Below are 14810 nucleotides of genomic sequence, written 5' to 3' on the forward strand. Positions count from 1 at the left end.
CATCACAAATACCAACGGTGGGTATGCCAACAATATATACGAATCACAAATACCAACGGTGGGTATGCCAACAATATATCCGAATCACAAATACCAACAATGGGTATGCCAACAATATATCTGAATCACAATACCAACAGTGGGTATGCCAAAAATATATCTGAATCACAAATACCAACGGTGGGTAGGCCAACAATATTCCGAATCACAAATACCAACAGTGGGTAAGCAAACAATATATCCTAATCAAGACGATAACAGAATCCAATGTTTATCAACAACTCATGGCATCAAGCCGGCACAATAGAACAATCAAATCACAACACAATGGGGTGGCTAGTCCCAAACACACAACAAGTTAATCAAATCGATGTACATTATTACCACTTCCCTAAATCATCCTATTATCTTAGAACAAGTAATCTCACCCTACACTCACAATCATTCGTCACAACTCAATCTAGAATTCAGTCACAATCGTTGGTGCATTTTATCCTTCTATTTATCAACTAGATTCACTATTAATGGCATAACACAAATAATCACATATTACGAAAATTCTAATCATTAGACACAGAAAGTAGGTATCACCCGCTACTCCCAAGTCACATAAAATCCACCGATATTCAAGAAAGCCACATCATGCATCCTAAAGAATCTACAGGCCACAAGCCCGAACACGCAATCACACATCAATACCATTCTAGAATTCCATCTTAAATCTCCAATTTCTACACATGTATTCTCCGTTCCTTATAATACACAAATATGAAAACTAACCGGAGTCTACCGAAAAGGAAGCCGTAACCTACCTCAAGGCCGAACGGGTGACACGAACGATCAGACCAATGCCTTCCCTTTGTGTAGAGCCTCTGAATGATCGAAGTCTATCAAATATGCGATCTACGATAGAATATAAATCTAAGAACACCCATATTGATATACTTATATTCGAAACCTAAAAATGACCTTAAAAAGTGACCTCGGTCCCACAAGGAAAAATAGGAATTTTATTGAAAATCAATTCACCCATAACCTAAGGGTCATATATCCAAAAAATCCATTCAAAAATCCATCATCTTGATCCTCAAATTCACGATTTATCACTTTTCAACTTTTGGGTTCAAAACCCCAATTTTTTCCAATATGAAGCTTACGGCTAAATCTTAATATTATATGCCTTGAGCCATGAAATTTAAGGTGGAAAATCAGTTTTACACTCAATACTAAATACATATATTCTATATTTTAACATGTATTCATGTCCCACAAGGTATTAACCAAAACAAAAATGTAGTATTTTCATACCTCCCGTATTCGAACTGTAGCTAAGTTAACACCCGTTTTAGCTTCTCCTTTGTTGATTCTAGAATATGATAGTGTAATTAATTGCATCCATGATCCACCGTGTAAACAAGTAGGGCTAACATCTGTATTGTCTCACTAATCCCAAGCTCACATTTACTCTATCATAAAAGACCAACAAAATACTCTTTCCGTCATATACTCCATAGCAGCCACTAGATCTTTTAGTAATATAAATATAGGGAAGTGGCTGAATTAAGGTTAGGGTGAAATACCTTAACAAAGATGGGCCCAACAATTACTAACATAGTCGCAATAGTAGGGCATTGATTTGGGCCATTTCTAGTGTTCCTAAGTTAGAATGGATGGAGCCCACAATACATTTATATTTGTACTCTATATGCCAACTCATATATCAATACCACTATATGTATCCAACACGCAAACATTCCCGCAAGTCATAAACATCAATATGAAGCTAATGGAACCAACAAATTTCCAATCCGGGTCTTAATTCTCCCAGTGACCATCTTTTCACCATAAATAGTCATATTAAATGCTAAAACCGACTTGTCAAAAACCAATCAAACGAACTCTAAAATTAGCCCCGTCAATTTCTAGCGGTCACAAATAATATTTCAAATCTAACGGGATCTTCGGATTGCCAATCAGAGCATACTTTCCCAAAACAAACTATTTATTCAAATAATTAAATGCCGAAATTTTTAAAGTGAAACCTTCTCCAAAAGTGAACCAAATAACATTCACTTGACTTCAAATTTTGCAAGAAATTCAAAAACTCCAAGATGGAACGTTTGGGAAGGGTATTTTGGGGGAAAAGAAGCTTAAAACTCAAAACGAACAGACGGGTCGTTACATTAGATATCAATTAAACAATCGTTCGTCCTCGAACGATAAAGGAAAGTACGAAAGCCGACGAGTAACCAAGTAATCTCCATTATAACCTCATGAAAGCATCCACAGGCAAGAAATACACCGATAGTACCACTTGTTCACTTTATCAGTCAAACTACCTTTAACTTAGCTCAACGACCCAAATTTCCATTTCTACATAACCGAAATTTCTTTCGCAGCTGATCCTCAAATGTAAGTACTGACTTCGCTTGAATTCCTTAATTTGATTATAACCATACCTTTATATGCTTTCGATTGAATCCACAAATATCACCTTAATCACCACCATCCTTTAGATGTAGCCACAAACCATACCCAACTCGAACTGACTCAAAAGTATACCGCGAAATCACAAGTCCTGCCAAATAGACGAGTCAACCCTGGAGATAGTATTATGCTGCTCGCTCAACAACCGAGAGTTTCCTTTGCCTCACTCGAACTTCAAACTGAGAACCACTCTATTTCTAGTGCAGCACACAAACCATTCTTCAAGAAGTCTTCCGACTAGGAATTACCGACCAACCCTGGTTATCCTAACAAGAAATAATCATTGCCGATGCAATATACCAAACCACCATTAACCAAATTCATAATCCGTAGGGTGATCTCTAATTTTCGAATCAGAACGCCTCTAATCAAATTGTGCAGTCATCCCTCTCATTCGATCAACTAAACCGAGTCGTAACACCAGTAGAAGCAGGAACTAGCCGAAACTTACACAACAGATACAATGTCCACGCCCCTTGTCCCAGATTTGATGCAACACTCGATACTCTTTGAGTACTAAAACTTCACATTTGCCCATCACTAGAGTCAATTCTATTAGTCAACCACTGGCCCCCATTAGCCTATGGCATAACCGAACATATCAACTCATCCATGAACCCTTACGTCTATTAAAATGTATAACCGCAACATACTCTCAAATCAACAAGCTCTTGATTCAAACGATCACCTTACCAATCCTCTAAACACAACGACTTTGCGAACACACCTCTTACTATAAGACCAGGACCACAGCTGCCTAATAGCTTAAGTTCCCACTCGTCATAAGTAATCTTGCCTTCTGATCTATAACTAATGGCCATTTTCCTGAAGAAACGCACAAACCACTAGTTCTTACTCCACCACTACCATTTTGTCATATCGAAACCTAACTTAACTTTTCACAACCGAATACGAAATTCACTCTCGTACATCTTGCAACCTTATCCTGACGAGCATGTCAGATACCAATTGTTCCCTTCCTATAGCGGAGATTTCTCTATCTAAATCCTCTTCTATACGCCTCTGTCCCATAAGACATAAAGTATTCTTACCAATATACTCTAAGAAATCTTACCTCGTTACACTTTACCACAAAAGTCATCTTTCCCGTCCTTATCCTCAACTGCTTTCTCAATATCTTAACACGGTTACTATCCTCTTGTCGAATACAACAAACCTCCCCAAGCTACACTTGTTTCCTGATGTTGACACCAATACTCTACCATTGCCGAATTATTGACTTGCCACTGATACACTTGTGCCAGAAACCATCACACTAAACTTGACGACGCTAAAACTTCCCCATACAAAACACATCACGTGCAAAACATTCTTGCGAAACTGTAATATTACTCCCTCGACTTTCGAGCAACTCACTGCTGAAGACATAGAGTTCATGAAGTCCTCTAAATCATCATACCACCTCCCTATACCGAACCTGAGAGTCAAACTCATAGCGAAAAGCTAAACTTGGTCACGCCAACATATCAAAATAACACATCTTGCACCGTACTGCGCCACATCAGATCGATCATTCGCGTAAGAATTTAAGGACGAGTTCCCACCCTTCGTGAGAGAATAAGACAATGAAATTCAGATACCAATTTAGATCTATTAGATACTAATTTGAATGAAGTAGCACAAAAGTAATGAAAAAAATAGAAGGTTCCTAAATGCCCTATAGCCTCTTGAGGATGGGTACAGACGTCTACGTACCTATTACACCTCGAAAAATTTCATGTCGTTGTGCGGTAAATAGACTAACTCAAGTTAAGGTGTACATGACGTCCCTACAAGTAATATGGGATACTTAATGATTCTAATTAAGATTTCAAAGACATTTGAGTCAAGAGAAGAAAGTTCGTTGAAGAAAGTGAAATATAAGTCGTATTTTGGAAAGGTTTTTTTTTTTACAAGTATCGAGTTAAGGATTATTTAGTAATGTCTTGAGGAGTAGTTATAATACTCCTTAGATGGTTAATGAAGTATTAATCAAGTGCTAAGAAGGTTCCATAAGGATCGGAGATCAAACGAATCGACGAGATTAACTTTGGAAAAAAGTGGGTTATACGACTATTTATATGATCCGTATAACTTTATACAGTCCGTATAATGGTCCGTATAACAGTCACAGTGAGGGGTGATCACTGGAAGTATTATACGGTCACTTATACGGATCGTATAAAATTATACGGACCGTATAAGTGACCGTATAAATCCAAGCGAACAACTTTTTTTTTTTTTTTTTATATAAAGATGACCCAAAGTCTTATTTTTCATTTCTCACCTTCTCCTCACTTCATGAGATACCTCTAGAATATTCCATACACCATATGAGCACATATCTAGGAGAAAACAAAGATCAAACACCAATAACCACGAGAAACAAGTGTATGGGTGCTCCCTAAGGTTTGTAGAAGACAAAGTTTCCTTTTTGTGTTGAAGTTGGGGTTTTCTCAAGTGGAGTACTCTCATCCAAAGATCATTCCTACATAATCAAAGGTGAGTTTTACACTTATTTCATGTTATTAAAGGTATTGAGTGGTTGAAAGACTTAGATTAGAGAAGAATGTAAGATATGAGCTCAAATATGGGAATAATGATATTTTGAGTAATAAATTAATTTGAGTCATGATTCTTAGTATGAGATGAGTATAATCTTGTTGTGAATGATACAAATTACATTAAAGAAGTATTATATGAGAATGAATATGGTGTTGTGTTGTACTCATGGTTATGGACAATTTGAAAGGGAATTGTGAGGATTGAATAATGTTTAACTTGAAGAAGTTTATTGATTATGATATTATGGGTGTGTTATTGATGGTTGGGAGTTGTTTGTTATATGAAGAAAGTTGTTGAAACAAAGGAAATGCTGCCCAATTTTTGTTAGCTCTTAGTCGCCTTCGCTTAGCCTTAAGCATGTTCTGATGATCTAATGTAGTACGAATTCTCTTGAATGTAGAGTTGTCAGCTTGGAAGGAGAATGCTTAGTCGTTAAGGAGACGTAAAGGTATGTAAGGCTAGTCCCCTTCTTTCAAAGGCATGACTCCTATATTATGATTTCTTTTCTATATTTCCGTGATCTTCTTACATCCTAAAAGATGAAGGTTAAAGGTTCTTAAGAGCTCCTTATGAGATAAAGATGAGATGTGTTTTATGATAATGATGAGGTTGATGGTTCTAATTCTAAAGATTCCAAAGTTTATGAATTGATGCTTTTATAAGGTTTATGATCTTATTCTATGTTTTCCTTGATGATTGTTCATTGTTGTTAGTCTCACCTTATGTTACTAGTTCCTTCAAGGTGGGACATGACGATCATGTCTATTCCATAACATAATCGGAGGTTACCGACCTTACGTCACTCCGATAGAGTTATAACTTTTCTTGAGCTCTTATGCATGCATTGTGTTATGTATACGTATGATTACACCGCGCCTACATGGCCGGGCAGTTACCACTTCGACGGGCGTAGTGGACAGCTATGATGATGATTACACTATGTCCATATGGCATGGGTAGACACCACTAGTGGGCGGCTTGAGATGTTTACCCCGGACGCGGGCTAATAATGATCACACCGTACCTATATGGTCGGGCCGTTTATATATATATGTATTTATGTATGTATATGTATGCATGATATGATGCTTTTTCTTGTTAGCATGTATGATTCCGCCTTAAGAGGCAATAAGTTACAGGTTCCCTTTTCTACTTATGCTTTCTTATTCCTTGATTATGTTATTGTACATGCCTTACATACTCAGTACATTGTTCGTACTGACGTCCTTTTTCTTTTATGGACGCTGTGTTTATGCTCACAGGTAGATAGGGAGACGGACCGGACACCTAAGAGCCTTATCAGCAGTCGTACAAGAGCACTCCACTACCTCGAAGCCGCCATTTCTTGGTATATTCTTTTGTATACATATTGGGGCATGGCGGGGTCCTGTCCCGTCCTTATGGTTATAGTGTTCCATTTAGAGGCTCGTAGATACTTATGTGTGGGTTGTAGATGCTATGTGGCCATCTTCATTGTATATTCTGTTTATCATTTTTGTAGCCTCGTAGGCTTATGTATAGACACATGTTTTTGGAGACATTTGGAGATTGTTTCATAATAAGTCTTGCGTTGAGAATGATGTATGCCTAGGGTAAGTGTGATAGATAGCATGATGAGTGGCTGTACCATTCCTCAAGAATCTACTAGACATTGCTTTTGTAATCGTGAGAGCGGTGAACCTAGGGCTCTGATACCAATTTATTACGACCCAATTCGGGGTCGCGAGGGCACCTACCTTTCCCACCTCGGTAGGCGAACCCTCCATTTAAATAAACATCCATCAACAAGGACAAATCATTTAAACCAATGGATACTTGGAAATAACAGCGGAACATCATAATTTATTTAATAAACTCAAGATTCGATACGATTACAATAATTTAATGATTGCAGAATCGATTCGACTTCGCATGACCTGGTCTAGACTAGTACAAGAGCGACTAAATGAATTTCGATTTCTACTATATTCTAAGACTCAACCTCCATCCCAGAATGAAGTGGGAGAAGGCCTTCTAGATAGGCACCGTGCATTTCCGTACACATCACAATCAACCACCTGAAACAATTTACACCCCAAAAAGGGTGTAGCAAGTGCAATATTAGTACAAACCACATGTACTGAGTAAGTATCATAGGCCGACAATGGTTAGAAACACATATTAGTAAAAGAATTCACAGATAAACATGATAACAATCCAACCAAGTCATACGTCTATCTATCACACTTTGTACATCAATACCTTTTAATCATTAACTTCACTTCAATAATCACCAGTCAATCTCACAACCTCGCAACTCATATATCATTAAATCGTTCGTTTTAGTCTAGTAATCAACTCATCATTAAGACACCCGTTATCCTACGTCACATAGAGACCAAACATATAACTAATCTTACGGACGGTCTATGGGATACTTCAACAAGTTCAATCAATAAATCCTGATCCAAGTACATGTCATTGCCTAAGTAAAGCATGCAATCCCAAATGTGCCAAGTCTGAATATATCAAGTCCGAATCCAACATCACAAGTACAACACCAAACATCTCAAAATCAAATCACAATGCAATGCAATGCAATGCAATAGTGTATGAATGCCATGCAAATGTTGTGTACACATGTACTCCAGACGAAAATATTGACGTCTCGGTAGCACAACCCATCGTGACTCGCGAAGTCTAAGTGCCACTGGTCCCGTATCTTTGCCCAACAGACAGACGGGACCCCGGATCTTTGCCCATGGGGGTTCTCACCGGCACCACTCCGGGAGACCCGCGGAGTCCATGCACTATCAACGATTCAAGAACTAACATCGGATATCGGCCATGCAAACAACGATTCCGGAACTAACATCGGATATCGGCCATCTCACGTCACTCAGGTAAAAAAGTTTTACCAAGTACCAACTTCACTCAATCAACGATTCCGGGATGAACATCGCACATCGGCCATCTCACGTCACTCAAGTAAAAAAGTTTAATCCATTATAATCACGATATCAACAATGTATCATGAATGGATGAGAATGCGTGCAATGCATGGGTCAACATCAACAGTCTGATCAATATCACAAGTACCAATAATCGGGTACGCCAACAATGTATGCGAATCACAAATATCAACGGTGGGTACAACAATATATCCGAATCACAAATACCAACAGTGGGTAAGCCAACAATATATCTGAATCACAATACCAACAGTGGGTATGCCAAAAATATATCCGAATCACAAATACCAACGTGGGTATGCCAATAATATATCCGAATCACAATACCAACAATGGGTATGCCAACAATATATCCGAATCACAAATACCAACAGTGGGTATGCCAACAATATATCCTAATCAAGACAATAACATAATCCAATGTTTATCAACAACTCATGGCATCAAGCCGACACAATAGAACAATCAAATCACAACACAATAGGGTGGCTAGTCCCAAACACACAACAAGTTAATCAAATCGATATACATTATTACCACTTCCCTAAATCAGCCTATTAGCTTAGAACAAGTAATCTCACCCTACACTCACAATCATTCGTCACAACTCAATCTAGAACTCAGTCACAATCGTTGATGCATTTTATCCTTCCATTTATCAACTAGATTCACTATTAATGGCATAACACAAATAATCACATATTACAGAAATTCTCATCATTAGACATAGAAAATAGGTATCACCCCCTACTCTTAAGTCACATAAAATCCACCGATATTCAAGAATGCCACATGATACATCCTAAAGAATCTACAGGCCACAAGCCCGAACGTGTATCACACATCAATACCATCCAAGGATCTATCCCAAATCTCCAATTCCTACACATGCATTCTCCGTTCCTTCTAATACACGAATATGGAAAACTAACCCTAGTCTACCGAAAGGGAAGTCGTAACCTACCTCAAGGCCGAACGGGTGATACGAACGATCAGACCAATGCCTTCCCTTTGCGTAGAGCCTCTGAATGATCGAAGTCTATCAAATATGTGATGTACGTTATAATACGAATCTAAGAACACCCATATTGATATACTTACATTCGAAACCCAAAAATGACCTTAAAAAGTGACCTCGGTCCCATAAGGGAAACTTGGAATTTTATTGAAAATAAATTCACCCATAACCTAAGTGTCACATATCCAAAAAATCCATTCAAAAATTCATCATCTTGATCCTCAAATCCACGATTTATCACTTTTCAACTTTTGGGTTCAAAACCCCATTTTTTTCCCAATATGAAGCTTACGGCTAAATCTTAATATTATACGCCTTGAGACATGAAATTTAAGGTGCAAAATCAGTTTTACACTCAATACTAAATACCCATATTCTATATTTTAACATGTATTCATGTCCCACATGGTAATAACCAAAACAAAAATGTAGTATTTTCATACCTCTCGCATCCGAACTGTAGCTAAGTTAACACAACTTCTCCTTTGTTGATTCTAGAATATGATAGTGTAATTAATTGCATCCATGATCCACTATGTAAACAAGTAGGGCTAACACCTGTATTGTCTCACCGATCCCAAGCTCACATTTACTCTATCATAAGAGACCAACAAAATACTCTTTCCGTCATATACTCCTTAGCAGCCATTGGTTCTTTTAGTAATATAAATATAGGGAAGTGGCTGAATTGAGGTTAGGGTGAAATACCTTAATCAAGATGGGCCCAACAATTACTAACATAGTCGCAACAATAGGGCATTGGTTTGGGCCATTTCTAGTGTTCTTAAGTTAGAATGGATGGTGCCCACAATACATTTATATTTTATTTGTACTCTATATGCCAACTCATATATCTATACCACTATATGTATCCAACATGCAAACATTCCCGCAAGTCATAAATATCAATATGAAGCTAATGGAACCAACAAATTTCCAATCCGGGTCTTAATTCTCCGGTGACCATCTTTTCACCATAAATAGGCATATTAAATGCTAAAACCGACTTAATTGTCAAAAAACAACCAAACGAACTCTAAAATTAGCCTCGTCAATTTCTAGCGGTCACAAATAATATTTCAAATCTAACGAATCTTCGGATTGCCAATCAGAGCATACGTTCCCAAAATAAACTATTTATTCAAATAATTATATGCCAAAATTTTCAAAGTGAAACCTTCTCCTAAAGTGAACCAAATAACATTCATTTGACTTCAAATTTTGCAAGCAATTTAAAAACTCCGAGATGGAACGTTCGGGAAGGGTATTTTGGGAAAAAGAAGCTTAAAACTCAAAACGAACAAACGGGTCGTTACATCGACCGAGTCAACCCCCAATACCTCATTACCAACTCCCTAACCCAAGTCCCAAAATGCATCTGAGTGCATTGGGAACCGAACCAGATATACACACAAGTTCTAAACGACCATCCGGACCTCTCAGAATCGACGAATTTCCGAAAAATGTCTGTTTACCCAAAAATCAACTTTGAGTCAACTCTTTTTTCACTTAAAGCCCAAATTCACAAAAATTCGCCCGAATCAAATCTAGACACCTCGAGAAGCATGTCAAAGGTCCCCTCGGGTAAAAAATGAGCTAACCAAACTCGAATAGGGGAGAAAATGCCGAAAATACTATAACAACCAAACGGGTCGTTACAGAAGGTGGGTTAGGTTGACCCCACTAGCGTGTCTAAGAGTTTAGAAGTATGTTGAGTCGCTATCATTGATTTCGGTGCGCTATCATTGATTTCGGTTCTTACTTGATACTTGATAAGTGGTTGAGTCTAGTGCCCCATGAGGGTTGGGTGTTGGTTTGAGCCTAATCGTTAAATTTCGAGTATCTTAAGGGAAAAGAGGAAAAGGCAAGGATTAGTGGTTCCACTGAGTGTGGATTGATAGAGAGGTTGAGGTCTGTCCTTTATAATAGTTGGGGTTTAACTGTCCCAAGGGTGAGTCTTGAATGTAACCGCTGTTTTCTGTGGGTCCTTACTTCCTAGTGTTGTGTTGATAGGGTAATGGGATACGAGCATGTTTATAGTAGAACTGTTAAGTATGGGTAGGATGTAACAAGGTGTTACGACTATACTCATCTGTTTATCTATTGATTTTATATCGTGATTGTGTGAACTAATCTTAGTTGACCGATGATTCTTACCGGTACATGTGGTGTACTGATACTACTCTTGCTACATCTTTCGGGGTGTAGATGTGTTTTAGGTTTTTGCTCGAAGGTTTCATATGTGCAGCGGCGGATGTCTTCCTATAGTTTCTGTACATCTCATTTCGAAAGCGGAAGCTGTGTCTTTTATTTGTTATCTCTCTGTAATTTAGACGCTCTTGTACCTGTCTAGACTAGATCCTTGGGAAAGTTGAATTGTTTTTAAAGAATTAAAGAATATCTTTGAAATGTTTGTTTTACTTACTATTGTTGGTTACATTTGTTTTCAAAACAACTTTACGAAGGGGTTTGGTTGGTAAGGGTTGACAATAGCCTCCAAGAACAAACTCCAAATAATGAAATGACTCTACCATGTTTGCCTTTAAAAAGTCTTTCAGCAATTGCACGCAGATCTCAGGTTTTTAAAGATTTTGACGCCTACCTTGGCTCAAATGAAAAGCTTACTGCTTTGTTTTACTAAATGCAATCAATTAGCATTTGAATCCTTTCAATTTATACCTTTATGCTCCTTTAGTAAATTGAACGTTTATTACATTGACCAACAAATTGATATCCTTATCTTCATTTCCTTTTTGTCATGTTATCTTCTTCTTAGTCCTTTATTCATCCTCTCATAGTCACTGCCAAGTAAATCATTAAGTTCCAAATGTCCTTTCTCGTTTTCCCAATTAATCATTGGTAAAATGGTTACTCCAATTGATCATTTTTCTATCACGCAAAAACAATTATCAGCCAAATAATTTAACAACATTGGTTCATTCAATCACTTAACTCATGGAGTTATAATTTATTTCAAGCTATACTAATGTTATTCACAAGTATTTTCATGACTTTGTTACACTTATGGGGGCATCGTGTGACTCAGGTTTGATGAAATTGCATCCTTAAATTCGAAATTAGTCCGAAGTAAATATAGAAATTTATGAGGCTTTAAAATATAATTGGAAGCTTTGCCTCGAGGCAAACCTAGTTGATTTAGTATATAAAAAATAAATTGAACAATCATCAAACTAAGTTTGCCTTATTGGGAAAAACGTGTAAATGTATATAATAGGAAGTTTTGCCTTAAGGCCTAACTTTATATTTCAAAGTTAGTCAAGTTAGGCCTTAAGGCATAACTTTAGATTCCAAAGTTAGTCGAGTTAGGCCTTAGGACCTAACTTTATATTCCAAAGTTAGTCAAGCTAGGCCTTAAGATATAACTTTAGACTTCAAAGTTAGTCAAGTTAGGTCCTAAGGCCTAACTTTATATTCCAAAGTTAGTTAAGTCAGTCCTTAAGGCCTAACTTTATATTCCAAAGTTAGTCAAGTTATGCCTTAAGGCATAAATTTAGATTCAAAAGTTAGTCAAGTTATGTCATGTCCCGAACCATGGACTGGACGTAACATGACACTCGGTGCCTTGTTGCATGTGACCAAGCGAACCACATGGCTTGTTGAGTCAACATGAGACATGAACTGGTGCGGAATATAGGTTAAACCTGCATGACATGTGAAAATATGCAGTTCAATAATCATAAGTCTGAAAATTATTATTATAGTATGAATGCATAAATATAGCAATGTAGCCAACGAGGCTAACTCAACTGAACATCTGACCTGACATAACTGACTAGTCTATGAAACCTCTAAATGTGATTATGATTGCTAAACTGTTTACTGGAATAAGGCTCCCGACATAACTTGACTGCATAACTAACATGAACATGAAATATAAATAATGACAAAACCCCGAATGAGAGTGGGCTCACCAAAAGCTGATACGAGCAATGTCCTAACCAACAGATCTATTGTCCTGTAAATCACTACCTGCATCGTGAAATGCAGGCCCGGGGGCAATAAAAGGGGATGTTGTTGACACCTAATTTTTGACCTCACATAATCTATTTTAATTGCTCAAAATGCTTGAATAGTAAATGAGGGAATATTGTTTTTTTTTAAGAAAAAATTCAGGATGATTTTATAAACTATGCAGATAATATTTTACCTTTATTGTTTGGTAAAATAATTTCTATAATGAATCATTTGGAAATTATTTCACAGCAATTATGCATTTCATTAATTTCAACCAGAAAATAGTGCAAAATAACTATTTGTTTAATTATGCAATTATCAGAAATTAATCAGCAAATATTTACCCCATTTAATTCAAGGAAATTGATTTGATTGAACTAAGTAGTCATTTTTACCCCCAAAGTCTTATTTCTGCATACCCATTTATATGGACAATCCTAAAATTCACTGTAATTAATTCAGGTAATTATTTATGGTTATATTTGTAGATTGCTTATTATATGTTTAATTATGGATACAATTGAAATAATCAATTAGTTAGTCAAATAGGGCCATAATTGAAATAACAAAATTCATTGTTTTAATTCAATTAAGGCCATACTTGTAAATCCAATATTTTAAAATCAGTCGTGTTTTTAATTAATGGATTATTTAGTTTTAATTAAATTGTTTAGTAATCAATCTTTTTTTACCTACTCATTAATTCACATTTTTTATCCCTTGTACATATATATATATATTGCAATATATATTTATTAATATATATTCACATATCATGTGTATACATTTATAACGTGTGTATATATATATATATGTGTGTGTGTGTGTGTGTATCATATATGTGTGTACATATATACACATATATGTATCGGGCCGCCCCCTACCCTTTTTTATTTGGACCAAGTCCAGCCCAACAGGGCCAGACCGGGCCCACGCCCCAAATATTTAACTCCCTCCCTTTAGACAAACGGACCCCTAAAGGATCATTTGTATTTTGTGCCAAGGTTTCTTTAAGAAACCCTAGCCGCCAGAAGGCAACTCCCTTCTGTCCTACGTGTATTGCCATTTTTGGAAATTTCTCCGAGTTATCACAGGCATGGCAGTCGTGTTGGGTCTTTTTTGAGGAAAACATTTAATGCTTCTTCTTCTTTCACTCAATACTGAAGCCAAACAAGGTATAACTTGCTTTTTCTATACTACTTTTTCGATTTCAACGGATACATGACTGAAAAACCTTAATGGGTTTTGTTGTATTTGATTTTGAAAGATTGTTTTCTATTGGTCCTTAAGAGACCCTACAGATCTACCTTTTGTTGGCCGATTCTTGGCCTTTGATGTTTAATCTGAGCTAATCTCAGCCCTAAAATATGAGATTGCGAGGAGGAAACCCAAAAAGATTGGGTTTATCCCATATCGTGGACTTAGGGTTTTGATAAGTTTGAGATTCCTATATAAAGGGGCTCTTTATTTGCATTTGAAAGGAGGAGAAAAATTTTCCACAAAAATATAGAACTTAAACTCAAGTTTTGGCAACATTTTGCTTTGAGACTAAGAGTTTAAGGAGTTTAAAATTTTAAACCTTGTTCGTGTTGTGTGGTTGAGTTTGGATTTGGGAGCAAAGAGTTTCTAATTCCTATTCTCGACAAGGTTGCACCAACAAAGGTAAAATCCTTACCTTTATTTATTTATTTATTTAAATTCTGTAGATTTAGTTTCTGTATGTCTACTTGCATTAAGGATCATGTGTTAGATTATTTTTTGCAGTATTGGTTATCTTAGCTAACTGTTTGTTTAATTTATATACATTATGTTAA

This window comes from Lycium barbarum, chromosome 6 (assembly GCF_019175385.1).
Source record: "Lycium barbarum isolate Lr01 chromosome 6, ASM1917538v2, whole genome shotgun sequence".
NCBI lineage: Eukaryota > Viridiplantae > Streptophyta > Magnoliopsida > Solanales > Solanaceae > Lycium > Lycium barbarum.